The following is a 7,968-nucleotide window of genomic DNA, read 5'->3' as shown; positions in this document are numbered from 1 at the left end:
CTTGGGAGAAAAATTACTCCTGGTGAGGAATACCTATTTAGATTAAAAATCCCAAATATTTTTATGGAATTTATATCATAGGAAAAGAAAGAAGAAAACAAGCTAAAAACCTACGCTAACATAAAAAGAGCATTTGTGGTACGTATAGGACACTATGCATGCCTTTGTATAAATATTATATGAATATACATGTGTGCATCATATAGAATGAGAAGGTTTAAAAGAAACTAAGGTCTTTTGGAGCAGAGGATATAAGTGAGGATACAGTTAGGTAATGTATAGTGATTTCAAAAGAAGTCTATCAAACAACCTAGAGTGGAAATCTGAAAAAACTTTATATAAACATAGGATAGTAGTAATTTAATGATGTCAAAATGCCTCACCAATTCAAGATTAAATGGTCCAAGTCTTAGACATCAAAGGATATAACAGGAAGTCTTTTTCAATGCGAGGGAGAAGTGGTATCTGAAGTTATCATTTCATCTTATATAAAGATATAAGGATTCAAATATGTTTATGGGAGAGAAAGGTGATCTTTTGTCAGTTGATAAAGAAGGATTTAAAATGATGGCCAAAGGTGATGTAATTTATGGAAATAGATTGAATACAAAAAGCCAAAAGGCATGTAGGCAAGGAATAACAGAGATGTGGAAACAAGTTGGAACTGACTATATAAAAAGCAATTTATTTAGCCAAATGTTGCAAAAGAACTTTCTACATTCGTAAAATCATGTAGGCAACACAATATGATGACTAGATGGATTTGGCTACAAAACACTTATAAAATTTCACACATTTCCCTTAAATACATTGATACTTACATAAAAGAACTAAATGCTATAAATAAATGCCAAAATTGATGAAAACTCCAATTCTTCTGTTTTAAAAATGCAATCTGAAAGAGGAGTAAAAACACTCCCAACCATCCATACAAAAAGCAAGGAACATGCACAGTTTCCAATAGAGTGGTAAATGTCTAACAAACACACATATAAATTTAGCCTCACGGATAAGAAAATCATTGCAGAGTAAAGGTCATTAGTAGATCACTTTTCACCTATTAAATAAAATTTTAATTTCATTTGAATATCTAGCATGAGAGAAGATACTACAAAATGTTTGCCTCATGAACTGCTGTTGTCAGGTAGTGTTTAGGAGTTCATTGGTTTGGACCTTTCTCAACCATGTGGAAACCTACTCAAATAAGCCCCTTCTTAACAATAAAAAGAACTGCCCTGACTTCAGTTTATATTGCCCCACAGCTAATAACTCCATTTCTTTTCTCCGCTTAATTGCAAAGATCTTTGAGCAAATGTTCTAGCTTTACTGGGTGACTTTAAAACCTCCATTGCTTCCTCTAATTTGGCTTCCGTTCACATTACTTAATTGTCGGCAATCACACTCCATTGCTGAGTTCAGTGTTCACTTCTCTTTTAGCATCATAAATAGATACAAGAATCAATTAATTAATCAAGCGAACCAGCAAACAGCCATAGCAATCTCTCTGCTCTAGGCCAGGCTGGATTGGCTCTCGGGTGACCTCAGGTGCACGTTCACGAATTGCATTTTCCCTGACCCTTTCCTGTGGTACCTACAGAGCTCTTGAACTCACCATGATGGGTTTTCTGAAAGAAAGATCTCCATGTGGAAGTGAGAATCGCTCCCTGGATGGCAGATGATGGAGGCTGAAGCTCTGTCCCCATAAAAAACAGTACAAAAGCAATTTATGTAACCAAAATGTTCGTACCCCCGTAATATTCTGAAATAAAAAAAGATTGCATATGCTGAGGTACAACAGCAGAGGAGATATTTACAGCTTTGAATATCTGCTCATTAGGCACATTTCCCTCTTGTGATTGCAGCCCTGACCACATCATTTCCCTGTGGGACATTGCTCTGCAGTGAAAGAAACATTTTTGTCTTGTGCTCTCTGTTCCCAAGACAGCATATTAAACATGGTGAATTCAGTCTTTATTAGTCCTTCTCTATGGACTTCCTTGCCTTCCTGAGATCTAAAGATCTAACCTTGTAACAGCTCATTGCAACCCTGAGTTAAAGTTTTCTCCAAAGTCTAAACTGAGGACCTTGTTTTGACTGGGACCCTTGAGTCTCGAAAGCATTGGCTTGTGATGGGAACACAGCCCTTAGCATCCCCAGAAAAGTGTCATTCACTTCTTCAACGAGGGAGTGAATTGTGTTCTCTTCATAGAAAACCATGGGTATTGCATCATTTGGTTTCAGGATGCTTTTGCCAAAACAATTAGAAATTTCATATTTAGGACATAGGTTAAGAGCTGTCATTTAATTCTTCATTTATAAAACATTTGGTAATTCTAAGAGACACATTTATACCTCTTTGATGCAAATTATGCATCTTATAAAAATTTTCTTATTTTCCAAAACTTGTATATTTGACAAAATTGCATGCATTTATCATGTACAACACAATGCTTTGAAGTATATATACATTAGAGAATAGTTGAATCTAGCTAATTAATATATGCATTACCTCACATAGTTATTACCTTTGTTGTGGGGACATTTAATATCTACTCTCTTAGCATTTTTCAAGAATATGATATATCATCAGAAAATTTAGTCACCCTGTGGTATATTATCTCTTGAATTTAGTCCTCCTAACTGCAATTCTTTATCCTTGGACAAACATCTCCCCACCCTTCCTCCTTCAACTGCCCCAGCCTCGGATAAACACCATTCTGCTCTATAGTTCTGTGACATCAACTTTTTTAGATTCCACGTGAGTGAGATCGTGAGATATTTATCTTTTTGTGCCTACCATATTTCATATAACATAATGTCCTTTAAATTCATCCGTGTTGTTGCAAATCACAGGATTTCCTTCTGGTTTTTGGCTGAATAAACGAGATAGTGTATTATTGTGTAGATATACCACCTTTTAAAATCCATTCGCCCATTTGTGAACACTTAGATGGATTTCCTATCTTGGTTATTGTGACTAGTGCTGCAGTACACATGAGATTGCAGGTATCTCTTTGACATAATATTTTCATTTCCTTTTGATAAATACCCAGTGGTGGAAGTGATGGATCATATGATAGTTCTATCTTTAATTTTTTGAGGAAACTACCTACTGTTTTCCATAATGACTGTGCTAATTTACGTAAGTGTTCCCCTTCTCCAATCCTTGTCAGCATTGGATATTTTTTGACTCTTGGTAATAGCCCTTCTAGCTGGGATGAGGTTGTATCTTAATGGCTTTGATTTACATTTCCCTGATGATTCTTGATGTTGAGAATTTGTTCATGAACCTCTTGGCCATTTGTATATTTTGAGAAATTCCTCTTCAGTTCTTTTGCCCATTTTACAATGTGATTATGTGTTTTCTTGCTATTGAGTTGAGTTTTTATATGTACTGGATATGAACTCCTTGTCAGATGTATAGTTTGGGAATATTTTCATCGACTGTGTAGATTGTCTCTTGGATCTGTTGATTATTTCTTTTGCTGTGCAGAAGCTTCTTAGTTTAATGTAACTACATGTCTATTTTTGTGTTTGTTATCCATGCTTTTGAAGTCTCAGCAACAAAATCCTTGCCTAGACCAATGTGTCTTTTCATGTTCTTCACCCACTTTTAATGGGTTTATTTGAACTTTTTTTTTTGGTATTTTGTTGAGTTCTTTGAGTTTCTGGATATCAGTCCCCTGTTGGATGTATAGTTTGTTAATATTTTCTCCCATTTTGCAGGTTTTCTGCTCACTCTGTTGATCATTTGTTTGGTTTGCAGAAACGTTTTAGTTTATGGAAGTCCCATTTGTCTATTTTTGTTTTTGTTTCTTGTGGTTTTGAGGTCTTTGTCATAAATTCTTTGCCTTGACTTATGTCTAGAAGAATTTCCCCTAGGTCTTCTTCTAGTACTTTTATAGCTTCAGGTCTTACATTTAATTCTGTAATCCATGCTGAATTAATTGTGTACGTGGTGAGAGATATGGGTCCAGTTACATTCTTCTGCATGTGGCTCTCCAATTTTCCCAGCATCATTTATTGAATGGGGACTACTTTCCCCAGAGTACATTTTTTGTCAAGTTCATTGAACATCAGTTGTTTGTGGGTATGTGGCTTTATTTCTGGGTTCTCTATTCTGTTCCATTGATCTAGGTGTGTATATTTATACCACTGCCATGCTCTTTTGGTTACTATTGCATTGTAGTATAATTTGAAGTCTGGGAATGTGATGATTCTCATTTTGTTCTTTTTGCTTAGGATTGCTTTGGCTATTTGGGCTCTTTTTGGGTTCCCTGTGAATTTTAGGGCTTTTTTTTCTAATTCTGTGAAAAATGATTTTGGTTATTTGATAGGAATTGCATTGAATTCATAGATTGCTTTGGGCAGTATAGTAGTTTTAACGATATTGCTTCTTTCAATCTATGAGCATGGGATGTTTTTCCATTTGTTCTTGTCATTTACAATTTCTTTCATCAGTGTTTTGTAGTTCTCCTGGTAGAGATCTTTCATCTCCTTGGTTAAGTGTATTTCTAGGTATTTACATTGTTTTGAAGCTATTGTAAATGCAATTCAGTTCTTGATGTGGTTGCCTGCTTGTTGGTTATTTATGCATAGAAATGCTACTGATTTTTGTATGTTAATTTTGTGTCCTAAAACTTTGCTGAATTCATTTATCAAATCGAGGTGTCTTTTGGAGGTGTCCTTAGGGGTTTCTATGCATAAGATCATATCATCTGCAAACATAGGTAATTTGACTTCCTCTTTTCTAGTTTGATACCCCTTTATCTCTTTCTTTTGCCTAATTGCTCTGCCTAGGACTTAATGTACTATGTTGAATAGACATGGTGAAGGTGGGTATCCTTATCTTTTTCTAGTTCTTAGGAGGAATGCTTTCAACTTTTCCCCATTCAGTATGATGTTGGCTTTGAGTTTGTCATATATGGCTTTTATTATTTTGAAATATGTTCGTTCTATGCCTAGTTTGTTGAGGGTTTTATGATGAAGGATGTTGGATTTTATTGAATGCTTTTTCTGCATCTGTTGAGGGGATCATAAGGTTTTTGTTTTTAATTCTGTTTATGTGGTGAATCACATTTATTGATGTGTGCATGTTAAACCATCTTTGCATCCCTGGGATAAAACCCACTTGATCATGACATATTATATTTTTGATGTGCTTTTGGATTTAGTTTGCTACTATTATGTTAAGAATTTTTACAACTATGTTTATCGGACATACCGATCTGTAGTTTTGGTGTTTTTTTGTGCCCTCTTCTGGCTTTGATGTCAGGGTGATACTGGCTTTGTAGCTTGAGTTAGGGAGGAGCTCCTTCCTCCTGGATTTTTTGGGAACAGTTTTATAAAGATTGGTACCAGTTCTTTTTTTGTATGTGTTGTAGAATTTGGATTTTAATCTGTCTGGTCCTGGGATATTTTTTGTTATTTGTTTGTGGGAGATTTTCATTACTGATTCATCTCACTACTTGTTCAGGACTTCTATTTCTTTCCTGTTCAATCTTGCGAGGGTTCTGTGTTTCCAGGAATTCATCCATTTCCTATAGATTTTCTAGTTGTGCACATGAAGAGGCTCATAATACTCTTTGATGATCTTTTGCATTTCTGTGGTATCAGTTATAATGTCTTCTTTTTCACTTTTGGTTGTGCTTACTTGAATATTCTCTCTTTTTTTTGGTTAATCTAGCTAGGGATCTATCAATTTTGTTTATCCTTTTGAAGAACCAATTTTTTCATTTCATTGATTCTTTGTATTTTTGGGGGGGATCTCAATTTTATTTTTAGTTCTGTTCTGGTCTTTGTGATTTCTTTGTTTGTGCTACTTTTGGGCTTGGTTTGTTCTTGTTTCCCTGGTTCCTTGAGGTGTAATGGTAGGTTGTGAATTTTTTATCTTTCTATCTTTTTGATGTAGGCATTTAACACTGTAAACTTCCCTCTTAGCATGGCGTTGCCGTATCCCAGAGGCTTTGTTATACTGTTTCTATTTTCATTCATTTAAAAATTTTATTTTTTGATTTCCATCCCAATTTTATGATTGATCCAATAACCATTCAGGAGTGTTTTGTTTAATTTCCACATATTTATATATTTTTGAGAGTTCCTCTTGGAATTTATTTCTAGTCTTATTCAATTGCAGTTCGAGAAAATAATTAAGAAGATTTCAATTTTGTAAAATTTATTGAGACATGTTTTGTGGCCTAAAATATGGTCTATTTTGGAGAATGTTCCAGACACTGATGAGAACAATGTATAGTCTGTGGTTGTTTTCTAGATGTTGGGAGATTTTTAATTACTGATTCAATCTCACTACTTGTTATTGGTCTGTTCAGGACTTCTATTTCTTTCTGGTTGAATCTTGGGGGGTTCTGTATTTCCAGGAACTTATCCATTTCCTCTAGTTTGTGCAAATGGAGATGCTTATAGTATTCTGTGATGATTTTTGTCTCTAAATGTCTGTCAGGTCCATTTGGTCTAGAGTCCAATTATAGTGCAGTGTTTTTGTTGATTTTCTAACTTGATGATCTGTCTAGTCCTGTCACTGGGGTGTTAAATTCACTATTATTGTGGTGTTTTCCATCTCCTTGCTTCGATCTACTGGTATTTATTTTATGAATCTTGGTGTTGAGTGCATAGATATTTAGGATTGTCATATCTTCTTGTTGAATTGATCCTTTTATCATTCTATAATGACCTTCTTTGTCTTTTTTTTTTTTTTTTACTGTTGTTGATTTAAAGTCTGTCTTATGTAAAAGCAGTATAGATATTCCTGCTTGCTTTTGGTTTCCACTCTCATGGAATATCTTTCCTTCTCCCGTTACTTTGAAGGTATAAACGTTATTACCAGTTAGGTGGGTTCTTGAGGGGTGGCAACACAATATAACCAACTGAGAGATGTGACCACACAAAATGCATATGCTTTTACACATTCCCTTGACATGTATCTATACATACACAAATTACATGTTATTCTGCTAAGTAGTGAACATGTTCAATTCTTTGTTTGAAAGAATGCAATCAAAGAATAAAACACTCAGACCCTAGAACATAAAAGCAAAGAACACACACAATTTGCAATTGAGGAAGTAAAAGGCTAATAAACCCATAAATACGACATACTCAGCCTTACCCAAAAGGAAATAATCACAAATAATAGCTATTTAGTATTTCCATTTTGACCTACCAAACAATGTTTATTATTTTCATGTGACCATCCAATGTGAGTGAAGATACTGTGAAATTTATGTCTCATGAACTGTTGTTACAAGATAGTATTTGCAAACAATCCATCGCTCTGGTCATTTCTAATGAATATAAAAACATGCTCAAATATATTACACTAAAGCCCTAAATTCATTGCACATCCCTCTATAATACCTGATATTCTAATTTCTTACTCCTTTAACTGCACAACTCCTAGTATATATTTTAATTTAACTAGAACCACTTTATGTCTCCCATTTCTTCTTCAGTCTCATCCAATTGAACTTCTATGCAATCCTTAATTGTCAACCATGATCCCTACCTCGTTGAGTCTAACAGACACATTTTTTTTTGTTTGTTTTTTTATTTCATGGTATTGTGAGGGTACAAACATTATGGTTACACTTTATGTCTTTGCCTCACCCAAGTGTAGGTTAAAGGCATGCCCTTCCCCACTACAGTGCTCCCCGTGTCCTTTAGTTGTGGATTTATCCCCCATCCCCCTAATCCCTGGAGAGTATTTCTGCCATGTGACCACCCTAGTGTTGATCAGTTAGTACCAATTTGATGGCGAGTACAAGTGGAGTCCATTCTTCCGATCTTGTGGTGCCTCACTTTGGATAATTGGCTTAAGTTTAATCCAGGAAAGTATAAGAGGTTCTAGAGGTCTCATGATTGAGTAATATTCCATTGTAAACACATACCAAATTTTAATAATCCACTCATGGATTGACGGGCACTTGGGTTGTTTCCACATCCTTGCAATAG

This window comes from Propithecus coquereli, unplaced genomic scaffold, assembly GCF_000956105.1.
Source record: "Propithecus coquereli isolate 6110/MARCELLA unplaced genomic scaffold, Pcoq_1.0 Scaffold777, whole genome shotgun sequence".
Lineage (NCBI taxonomy): Eukaryota > Metazoa > Chordata > Mammalia > Primates > Indriidae > Propithecus > Propithecus coquereli.
This window is presented reverse-complemented; position numbering follows the sequence as displayed.